We start from the raw sequence: 12,860 nt of genomic DNA on the forward strand, positions 1-12,860 counted from the left end.
TTTAATGTATTTCTATTGTTATTTATTTTGATGTTCAAATTATCCTAAGTTTAGGAGCCACATTCATTTTGGATTCTGTATCTCTGTGTGTGTGTGTGTGTGTGTGTGTTTTAAATTATTTCTCAACATTTTACTGCAAAATGTTTTTAAAATACAGATCATTGAAAGTGTTTTATATAACATGTACCCATCATCCAGATTCTACATTGATATTTCACTGTCCTATGCCCTTTAAACATGCATCTTTATCATTCTTTGAGCACTTTCTTACTTTGTGTATCTTAGTTATAAGATATACAAAGGTTACAAGGTTTATATTGTTCCGACCTGGAGGCAGCCATTTCTCCAAAAGCCTTGGTTCCTTTTATTGGAGAACAGCATCTAGAAGTACTAGGTTTGTTCACTGCTCGTGGGATATCACAGCCCATGGTGTCTCAGTGGATGCAGCTAGGGAACATTTATACTTTCATACTCATACAGTGCAGCCATATATTTACTTCCATACATATTTGTACCTTTATTTCTTTAAGAATATATACTGGAAAACCCTGTGTTTACTGTAATACCTCCAATCCACCATCATGGGGTTCATTCTAGTTTCTGCCCTTATGCATTTGTAACTCATTTCTCCTACACAGTAACCTGGTTCCTAATATCCTTAAAGACGTTTACTTATTTGAACAATTCCCTCTCATGTAAGCAATCACCTTTAGCTACCTGCCCTTTGTTCCTTTGAAGGATGCTGCCCTGGCCTCATTAAGATTCTGAAACCTAAATTTTCCACCTTAACCCCCTACTCCTTTTCCTTACCCCTTATTCCACACCCTGTGCTCATGCCTAGTTCAAAACCTGCCCTCCTGTTCAGTCTGCAATATCCTTGCCAAGCATCTCCCCTGGCATCCTCTTCATTCTACTTTATATAGATACACATACACTATGATTACACATATATATCTTATATATATTATTTATATTACTCTTCACACTACCACATACATATACATACTATATAAATTAATTATATATCAGATATAGTTATATATATTAATTTGCAGTATTTGTATTTACACACATACACACCTATAGTATATATATATACATATATATATATATATACATATAATATATACATGTGTGTATATATATATACACATGGTGTGGATGTATATATAGGTTAGTGTAAACAATAATATGAATATATTTATACCTATGATACATTTATACATACATAGTGGATGTGCATATAGGTTATTGTAAAGTGTCCTGAAAAAGGTATTACAGGATCCTGAGGAGAGGGCCATTACTATAAAGTCCATGTAGGAGGCACATGAAAGATTTAAAGAGAGAAATGACAATTAAAATGGCCTTTGAGCCAGGCAGAGTGGTGCACACCTGTAATCCCAGCAGCTCAGGAGGCTGAGGCAGAAGAATGATGAGTTCAAAGCCAGCCTCAGCAAAAGTGAGACTCTAAGCAACTCAGTGAGACCCTGTCTCTAAATAAAATACAAAATAGTGCTGGGGATGTGGCTCAGTAGTAGAGCATTCACCTGACACACATTAGGCATTGGGTTCAATTCTCAGCAACATAAAAATAAAATAAAGGTATTGTACCCACCTTTTAAAAAAGGGGCGGGGGTTGGGGAGGTGGCTCAATGGTCGAGTGCCCCTAGTTCAATCCCTGGTACCAAATAGAGAGATAAATAGATAGATAGATAGAGAGATAGATAAAGATAAAGTGGGCTTTGATGACAGGCATGCACCTGTAGTATAGCTCCTTGAGAGGCTAAGACAGGAGGATGTCTTGAGGCTAGCCTGAGCAACATAAGGAGACCCTATGTATCTATCTCAAGATAGATAAAATGGACTTTGAATGCTACATAAGAATGAAACAATAGGATACATTGTGTTAGATATTGAAAAATAAGTTGAGGGGGCCCAACACAGGGAAAGTAATTCCTCGTGACTGAGTATGTGACACAGAATAACACCAGAATTTTAGAGCTATTAGAGTTAGAAGGGATACCACATATCATTGAGTACTACCACTAGTTTTACAGAGGATTCAAAGGTGGCTCCAAATTTTCAGCTAAATGACTATGAAAATGAAATTAGGAGACAGTTTGGAGGAGAAAATAGTAAGTTTAATTTTGAACATGTCTCATTAGAGGTCACAGTAAGGCAGTCAAGGAGAAATGTGGGACTACAGTTCAGAAGGTGGGTCAAAGCTAGAGATGAAGATTCAGACTTCCACTTGGAGTTGACAACTGACACAATGAAAGGGGAAAAAATAGAGAGAAAAAAGCAGAACTCCAAAACCCCTACCAGTTTCATCATCTTAACTAAATGGAAATGTGTCCTGCCCTTCAACTAGTCTTATACTTTGTTTAATACTTTGTTCAATCTCAAGTTGAAATTTTAAGTCACAATAAAGAGAAAGCTGTATTATAATTAGTGGAAAGAACATAGCTTTGACATCAGTAACTTATGTTCAAATTCTAATTTCACCACTTGCAAGCATGGCCTAGGGAAAACTTATCTTAGAAGGTCAGTTTCCTCACTCATAACATGAGAATAAGATCTCCTTCTCTGGAGTGTTCTGAAGATTTGAGATACAATATAAATAGCATGTTTTCCATTGTCAAATGACAGCTGGAATTAATAAGTACTTAACTCCTCACTGCCAACTTGTCAACTCAGTTGGTATCACTGTCTGGAACACAAAAGGCACTCATCAGATATTTGTTGTAGGAATGGAGAATTTTATACATTTTCTATTTATTTTATACTCATTACTATAAAATGTTATACTGCATCTTCTTGGCTTTCTGTACAGATTAATTTCCCCACCAATAAACGAAGCATTCTCAGAAGTAGAACTGTTGGTATTTATTGGCGTGTGTGAAAATTATAAATCCAGTACTCATTTAACTTGCTATGCGATATCCTGCTTTAATTTATTGTTCAAACACAACTGATACAATGATTTTAGGTTCCAACCAGCACATATTTGCATAACTGAAAATAGTAGATTATCTGTAATATTATGTCAGTGTCAAGGACTGACAATTGTTGGGAGCTGCCACATGGGAACTCAGCACCACTTAGCTTTGAGCAATGAGTATGTTGATGTGGCAAGCCAGCCATGGGCTGTGTGTGTGTGTGTGTGTGTGTGTGTGTGTGTGTGTGTGTGAACTATGAGCATTGAGCGCACAGGGTGGACTGAACTCCTGTTGCCCCTCTGTTTGGGCGAACAATGTAAGCGACTTTTCAGTTGCTCTGCCTATGATCCCCACACAGCATACGAGATGGGCGTGGCCTTCCTAGATGTCAGTCATCCTGCTGACAGCAAGACATCAGGAAGATAGACTCAGCCCCCTGAAACCTGACCCCTTGCCTCATTTGAATGGCTTCTCTCCAATAAAAGGGTTCAACACGTGCTCCTTCCTCTCTTTCTTGCCTGCCCTGCCCCCTTTGTGGGAGCTGCTGCTGAGAAGCGGTCACTGAACCCAAAGGAAAGGTAATTTCTGTGTCTCTGTGTTTATTTAGTCCCCAAATTCACTTGGAGTGACCCTGATTGGTTTAATTGTGTGATGCAACAGACATTCAGTGTTGGAGGCTGGGGATGTAGCTCAGTTGTAGAGAACTCGCCTAACATGCACAAGACCTTAGGTTTGATCCCCAGTACTATTTAAAAAAAAAATCAGGGTCTGGGGTTGTGGCTCAGATGTAGAGCACTCGTCTAGCATGCGTGAGGCACTGGGCTTGATCCTCTGCACTACATTAAAAAAAATAAAGATATTGTGTCCACCTAAAACTTAAAAATAAATGCTAAAAAAAAAAATCAGTGATGGTTGGTAGAATGGTAGTATCCAAACAATGGAATTCTAGTGTATTCATGGAACTAGGGTTTTTCTCTTGATTCTACCCTTAAAGAGATTAATAGGAGTTCCTTTAAAAAGGCATTCTTAAGTTTGAGAAGCACTATATATTAAAATATTTTAGTCGTTTCTTAGAGAATCATCATGTGCTGTAGTAGACCACTTTAAAAAAAATTCTTGTAGTTGTAGATGGACAGCATGCCTTTATCTTATTTGTTTATTTTTATGTGGTGCTGAGGATGGAACCCAGTGCCTCATGCATGCTAGGCAAGCACAACGCTGCTGAGCTACAGCCCCAGCCCTGTAGTAGAGCACTTTTAATGTAGTCTTTCCCAAACTCATTTGACAATGGAATATAATATATGCAAATGTTAAGAAAGTGTGTGTGTGTGTGTGTGCGCGCATATTTTAAGAGACAAAGTCCAACTATGTTACCCAGACTTTCCCCACACTCCTGGGCTCAAGTAATTCTCCTGCCTCAGCCTCCTGAATACCTGGGACTATGGCATGTCACTAGTAAAATATGTCCTTATGCACCAGTAAAATATGTAGATTTTAAAGGAGTGCACATGAATGTCTTTTAGAACTACTATTCCTGGGAGCAGACTTTGGGAAATGCAGCTCTGGAAGCTGGTTATTAATGATCCACTCCAGTCATGCCAGGTTGTTCAAAGTTAACAGAAGTACCATGGACAATGGGGTATATATGTGGCAAGCTTATGTCACAAACTCATGGGTTGGGCACAGGTTCCACTCTGTCAATTTCAATGTGGTCTGAAGCCTGATATGTAACTGATACTCCACTCCAACAAAAGATTCGCAAGCGCTTTGTGATTTAACTTTCCACTTTTTGTTCTATTAAGCATTATTTGTCAATGTACTGCTGAGCTTGCTGTAATCTGTGACAGCTTTCAGCACTAAATTTCCAATGAGAACTTTTGGCCATGAGTAGAATTCCCTCAGTAGGCAGATTATCACTATAAATATTCAGTTGAAGAAATACTTAAGCATAGAGGCATAGATCTTGACCCACAATGGCAAGTAAGTCAGGCAGATCATTTCATCTCGGAGGAAGTGGTTAAATTTAGGGCTGGTAGCTTTTAAGCAGGAATACTGAACAAAGGCAGATATACCATATTTATCTTCACACAAGAAGTGGCTGCAACTATGTATATACCAGACTAGGACACTTAATATCCTCTCTAAATCCTTATTCTCTGATCACATCAAGAAGTACAGTGTTTCACATCGTGCATAATCTTTATGATTTTCTTTGTTCCAAAGTTGCTGTCATACTTTTTAAGCAAGCTTAATCTTGTTGGACTGTATTTTCCTCCAATGGAGCATAAGCATTTTGTGTTAAAGTGGTCTCTAACATCTCCTCTAGTTTTATAATTCAAATATTCTATTGTTACTTTTTAAAAAATCTCTTCAATGCAAATAGAGTAGCTATCATTCTGAAGAAATAGAAACCAAGACAAGAATAGCCAAATGATTTATTCATGTTTGGAACAAGATTCCAGAAACTAGATTTTAAAGCCAGGCCATCTGAATCCTTGTTGGATAACTTTTCCATGTTATCCTAATACATGTATTAAAAATTGGATAAAGTATACTAAGCTGATGACACTTTGTAATGTCTCTCTTTTATAGGGATATAGTTATACATTTATTTTAAAATACTGACATCAGTTTGAATATGTAATTTTTTTTTTTTTTTTTTTTGTACCAGGGATTGAACCCAGGGGCACTTAACCACTGAGCCATATCCCTAGCCTTTAAAATTTGTTTTTAGTTGTTGATGGACCTTTATTTTATTCATTTATCTATCTGTGGTGTTGAGAATGGAACCCAGTACCTCACATGTGCTAGGCAAGCACTCCACCACTGAGCCACAATCCCAGGCTCCCCAGGCCTTTTTAATTTTTATTTTGAGACAGGGTCTCACTAAGTTGCTGAAGTTGGCTTTGAATTTGTAATCCTCCTGCCTCAGCCTCCCAAACCGCTGGGATTACAGGCATGAATATGTAATATTTTTAAAAACTTCAGGAAACAAAAACAATCCTGTTATCTCTATGTGACAATTATTTTCATTTATTTGAATTATTTCAACAATTATATGTGAACACACAAGTAATATGAATGTGGCATATCAACTTTGTATTCATAGTTATTTCATTACCATATAAATATCAGTTTTTGGGTATAATGTTGCTCACAAGGGCCTGAGGGAAGGGAAAGTTATTATGATAATAAATACACCTGGGGGAAACACCAGTTATCTCCTACATGTGAGTAAATAATTGGCAAAGAGTAAAGAGCACTTAAAGTGATTCTGTGTCTGCTCTGATTCCCCTTTCCCCTCATATCTGGCTTAAAAATCTCATGATTAGAACTAATCCTCTGGTTTTCATAAGAAAGTCAAGGAAGAGACTTCAAGAAGCCAATGTTAAATTCCTGTGACCTGAGATGGAAAGAAGACCCTGGAGATCTCCTTTGGCTTACACTTTAATACAATTCTCACCTTGAAAGAGGATGTGACCCTGAAAGGGTGAGCAGCAAGACAGGAATGTTCCAGCCAAGATGGGGAGGATCAGCCAGCAATACACCTGCTGCGGCCAGGGAGAACAGTCTTTGGATAATGGGATCCAGAGCAGTCTTTAAGAAGGGGGAAGGAGGTGTCTGCAGGGAATCAATAAAAGTAGGGCGGAAAGGAATTACAAGAGTCCTTGGTCTGCTTGTCAATTTTTCCCTGCCACAAAGTCCCTGATGGAAACCACAGGACATACCATCCTATGCCAAATTAATCACAAAGTTAATCTATCAAGGTGAAGGAACAAAATTTAATGACATTAGCAGGCACAGTCAAAACCCAAGGAGTAGAATAGGTCAAGCCAGAGCTAGAACTGAGGAGGAAGGTTATGCTATTTAAATACTATATAAACCCTTAATTTTTAAAGCAAGTTCTTTAGGCAAGTTACCTGTTTACCTTTAGACAGGTAACTAAGTTTGTGTTTTCATATAGGGATGCTTCATTCTTTACAAATAGCACATAAGGTATTCCCCAAAGAAATTGTATTCACCAGCAGGAGATTTATTTGAATATGATGATCCACTTAAAAAACAAATACATTGGAATAATACACAAGACAACACTGCCTCAATTTGCTATAAAATTCATAATTAGAATTATTCATCTAGCTCAAAAAATTGAACTAGGCAAAACTACATAGTTGAAAAATAGTATTCATGCTGAATCGTCTATTTGAAGACAAACTATATGCAGTAGCATAAAAAAAGCCTAAGGAAATTCTTATCAGTTGTTGCGTTTATGAATATAGATCTATTAACTTCTTTGGGCCACATTATTCTTGAAGCAGATTCTAGTAAAAAATTAGTTTAGTTTATACATCAAACTTTTTCTTCAGCTACAAACTTAGAGGAGAGAACCCTATCTAGATGCAACTATTTAACTGACCAGTAGGAACAATAGCTAGAAATTAAATTACCCATATAATATGATTAAGGTAATCAGTGGAGTCTGAGTCATAGATCAGGAAGAAAAAGAAAAATGCTAATAATTTGGAATAGAATTATATACTCTTGAACTCAATTTGCCAACCTAGGAGGATTGACAGACCAGAGCACAAATCCATTTATAGACCATATTTGCTCATCTTAATAATATTTTATTGACTTATACTTTTTCTCCTTTTGTTTGCTTCCTCTCTGTATACTCTATGAAACCAAAATCAAGAAAACGTTCTCTTATTTATAATAAAATGTTAATTTTTAAAAAAGTAAAATATATAACTCTGTCATTCTAACTGAATTACATTAAATGTGTATAATTATGAACAGACTATAAGGGAATAAATAATAATGAAATATTATATTTGAACAATGAGATTCATGAGCTTTATAAAATCTTTCCAATGCGTGTAACTGTTACATTGCTTTTACAAAGATAAAAACATTTAAAAAAGTTTTCTCTTTGCAATTTATTGGTACCTTTTTTTTTCTTTTTACTCCTTTGAAAAGGTACTTAACACATAGTAGGTGCTCAACATAAACTTGTTGCATAAATATAAAAATATAAAAGGTGGCAACTAAAATTACTGGCAGTTTGGCTTATTTCTAAAGGAATCTGATGGTAAGTTAAGGATAAAACAAGTCAGAATTTATTCATCCACCTGCCCAGAGTCCACTAATTGACTATCCCTGCTTCCTTAAGATAGTGGTAGAGATTTATTAGTAGGATAATGTATTGACTACTGTTACATTTTTGACTGTGTAAAGAGGAGTTATAAATAAACCAGGTTTTTGGACATGGTATCTAAAGCCCAAAAAAACTAAAGAAAAAGTATATGTCAGACATTATCAAAATTAAAAACATTGCGATTCAAAGGATATATCAAGATAATGAAACAACCCATAAAATGTGAGAAAATATTTACATATCATTTATCTGATAAGAGTATCCAGGGGCTAGGGTTGTGGCTCAGTGGTGGAGCACGTGTCTATCACCTGTGAGGCCCTGGGTTCGAGATCCTCAGCATCAGAGATAAATAATGTAAAGGTATTGTATTCACCTGCAACTAAAAAATAAATATTTTTTAAAAATCCAGAATATAGAAAGAACTCTTATAACAACAATAAAAAGACAAATATCCCAATTAAAAATTGGCAAATATTTGAATAAACCTATTCCAAGAATATATAACTGGGCAATGAGTACATGAAAATGTGCTCAATACTGTTAGTCATTAATTAAAGGCATAGCAAAACAACAAGAAGATATCATTTCACAAACAGTAGGTTAAGGATAATTTTTGGGGAGTGCTGGGAATGGAACCCAGGGGCTTGGGAATGCTAAGCACATACTCTATCATTGAGCTACACCCTCACACTAAAATTATTAAAATAAATTATTTTGTTAGTTGTAGATGGATACAATACCTTTATTTAATTTATTTATATGTATGTTGTACTGAGGATTGAACCCAGTGCCTCATACATGCTAGGCAAGTACTCTACCACTAAGCTACAACCCCAGCCCCCAAAATAATTTTTAAAAATGTAAAATAATAGGTATTGGTAAGGATGTAAGGAATAGGAATTCTTATACACTATTAGTGGGAATGTAAAATGATGTAGCTGCTTTGGAAAAGAGTTCGGCAGTTTCTCAAAAATTTAAATATAGAGTTATCATTTTGGTATGTGCCCAAAAGAAATGAAAACATATATCCACATAAAAACTTGCACTCAAATGTTCATGGAATTTAGCAGGGCATAGTGGCATGCACCTGGAATCCCAGCGGCTTGGGAGACTGAGGCAGGAGGATCGAACAAGGCCAGCCTCAGCAATTTAATGCAGCCCTAAGCAACTCAATGAGACCTTGTCTCTAAATAAAATATAAAAAAGGGCTGGGGATGTGGCTCAATGGTTAAGCACCCCTGAGTTCAACCCCCATTACCGATAAAATAAGATAAAAGCAGATTGTTTTCTAACTCCACATCATGTACAATCACAAGAATGGGAAGTTATCCTCCATGTATGTATAATATATGAAAATACATTCTACTTTCATGTATAACTAAAAAGAACAAATAAACAATTAAAACAAAACAAAAAGTTCATAGCAGCACTATTCCAAAATAAGTGAAAACAATGCAACTATCTATTGACCAATGAATGGGTGAACAAATGTGGTGTATCCATATAATGGAATATTTATTTAATATTTAAGAATATAACTCTGACACATGCTACAAAATGGATGAACCTTGAAAACATTATGTTAAGTGAAAGAAGCCAGACATAAAGGCCAAGTATTATATGATTCCACTTATATGGAATGTCCAGAATAATCAAATCAATAGAGATTAAAAGTAGAATGTGGTTGCAGGGGCTTGAGGTAGAGATAAAATGAGGTACAATTTTAATGGGTACAGTGTTTCATCTTTTCTTTTTTTTTTGAACCCAGGCCCTCTTAACCTCTGAGACACATCCCTGGCCCTTTTTATTTATTTATTTTTTAAAAAAAACTTTCAGTTGTCAATGGACCTTTATTTTATTTATATGCAGTGCTGAGAATTGAGCTCAGTGCCTCACACGTGCTAGGTGAGCGCTCTACACTGAGCCACAATCCCAGCCCATGGGCCCTTTTTATTTTGAGACAGGATTTTGCTAAATTGTGTAGGGCCTGGCTAAGTTGCTGGGGCTGGCCTTGAACTTGCTATCCTCCTGTCTAAGCCACCAGTGCCACTGGGATTACAAGGCATGCACCACCACACCCAGCTTCAGGGTTTCTTTTTATATGATGAAATGTTCTGGAATTAGTGCTGATGCACAATCTAACTGTAATATTGTGCAATACAACAATATTGCTCAATCTTGTGAATAGATGAAAAACCATTGAATTATATAAAGTGGTGAATTTTATGGCTTGGAAGTCAATAGAAAAAAAAACATTAAGATAGATAATAGATAGCTAAGCTGGAATAGTGGGATAAACTGCAACTGAATGTATGTTGGTCCTAGATTAGGCAATCAATGTACTTCTAATTCGGGAAGATAATCAGAAAAATGCAGAAGATACCCAAATGTTTCCTCAAGAAGAAAATATTTTAGCCTGAAGTCTAAAACTTTAAAGGGAAGACTATACTAGTGTTACGTATGTCTTCCAGATCCTCTTCATTTTGCCTTTCCTAAACAACATGAAATCAAAATTAAGGGTCTCATTTGATTTATATTACCATCATTTACTTTTTTTCTCCTAAACAAGATTCAGCCTAAAATTAGCATTATAACTCTATTCACATTTACTCTATTTCTCATCTCCCTGAGACTTTATATATATTATTTTTATTTTTGAACCAGGGGTTAAACCTACGAGCACTTTCCAATGAGCTACATCCCCAGTCCTTCTTATTTTTCATTCTGAGACAGGGTCTCACCAAATTGCTTAGGGCCTCACTAAATTGCTGAGATGGGCTTTGAACTTGTGATCCTCCTGCCTCAATCTCCTGAGTTGTTGGTTCTACAGGAATGTGTCACCACACCCAGCTAATTTTGTGTACTTTTTAATGCCCTGCTTATCTCATGATATAAGTCCTTGAAGTCACTTTTTCTTTTCTTTCTCACAAATAACTTGCTGATTCTCCTACTAATCTCATGTCTTCTTCTGAAATACCATTCTACTGTTAATAAACTTTCCTATACTGATAACTTTTCTCTCACAATCCTTTGATCTCTTTGCCATAAGGGAAACCTGACTTGCTCTGACCATACAGATCCCTTTGGGTGAAGGTCATGCCTATTTTGAGACAGGAAATGGAGATGACAGTTCCCTGTCTCTGTATCAGGGTTTTCAGACCATGATTCTCCTTTACTCCTCCAGAGAAGTTCACATCTTCTTGAAACATTACTCTCTCTTCATCCTCAGCTCTCTCTCTTTCATATCACAGTTTAACTAAGTGCTTAAAGATTTGAGCACAGGGTTATAGGTATTTCTCTCTGTTTTGATTTATCTTTATTGTCCAAATGGAGTAGTTTTCCAGCAGCATGGCTGTTGAATTCCTTGACATTCTCCACTACAACTACTCAATTCCACAGCCTCACCCTAGATCTTATCAATTAAAATAGCTCTAACCTCATACTGTGACCAGTCTTCAATCTTTGACTTCTCCCACTCTTACTCTCTCTAAACTTTTCCCTTCTGACTTCTTAAAAGCAGTAGTCTTCTTGACTTCTTCTCTTTAGTCTGTTAGCTCCTAGCTGATTCTATTCCTTTTCCAGATTGGTTTATGAGATCAGTTGTTTCAACTACTTTCTTACTAGAATTCACACTTCCTTCCACTCTGTGACCTCAGTGCATTGTGTCTCTTCTGCCAGTCCCTGAATGTGGATCAACACAACCATCTGCTTTTCCAATCTGCTCTTGGACTGTCAAGAAAATTGCATAACTGTGCTTTCCAATTTACTGCATTATTTATGACTCAGACTCAGCTAGTTGGCTACATACCCATAGTCCGTCCGTACTGGCTCTGTCAAATATTCCCTGCTTTCCTCAAGCCACTACTCCACACTATCTTCCTCCTTCTCAGATGATTCTTTTGTTTTACAACAACAGTAGAGGGCATGATGTCTGAAGTCTATCAGAGCTCCTGTTTCATCCTAAACTCACCTATCTTTTCCTTTCATCTCAGGGGACACCCACAGTTTTCCAAAATCATCCCTTCATCTATGATTATTTTGTTTGTTTTTGTCTTTGGTTTTGTGATATTGGGGATTGAACCCAGTGACACTCTACAACTGAGCTATATCCCCAGCTCTCTTTAATTTTTATTTTGAGACAGGGTCTTGCTAAATTTCCCAGGCTGGTCTTATGATCCTCCTGCCTCAGACTCCCAAGTCACTGAGACTACAAAGCCTGTACCATGATGCCTCACTATTTACTGTTTTGATATGGGATTTTGCTCCATAAATTATTGCCTCTCCTTTCTTAAACTTCTCTATTTCCTCTTCCTCTAAACATATGCTTGGATTTTTCTGCATCTTAAAAAAAGTCCCTTAATATTATCTTCCTAAAAAAGCTAACAATCCTCTGTTTTCTTCCCTTCATTCCTAATTTCCTGAAAGAATTGTCTACAGTTACTAACTTTAAACGTCATATTTAATTCTCAAGATATTTGGCTTAGTTTGGGGTGCATGCATGTATTCTCAACAACTCTGAGGCTGATGCAGGAGGATCACAAGTTCCAGAGCAGCCTAGGAAACTTAGCAAGACCTTGTCTCAAAATAAAGAAAAAATTAAAAGGGCTGAGAATGTAGCTAGTGTTAGAGTATCCCTGTATTCAAGAAGATATTTGGCTTATGTAATTTTAAGGAACCTGCACTCAATAATATTCATAGTGATCACTTAACTGTCAATTTCAAAGCCTTTTTTTTTTTCCCTTCTCAGGTGTTGGGTTTGAACC

This window comes from Marmota flaviventris, chromosome 2 (assembly GCF_047511675.1).
Source record: "Marmota flaviventris isolate mMarFla1 chromosome 2, mMarFla1.hap1, whole genome shotgun sequence".
Classification (NCBI taxonomy): Eukaryota; Metazoa; Chordata; class Mammalia; order Rodentia; family Sciuridae; genus Marmota; species Marmota flaviventris.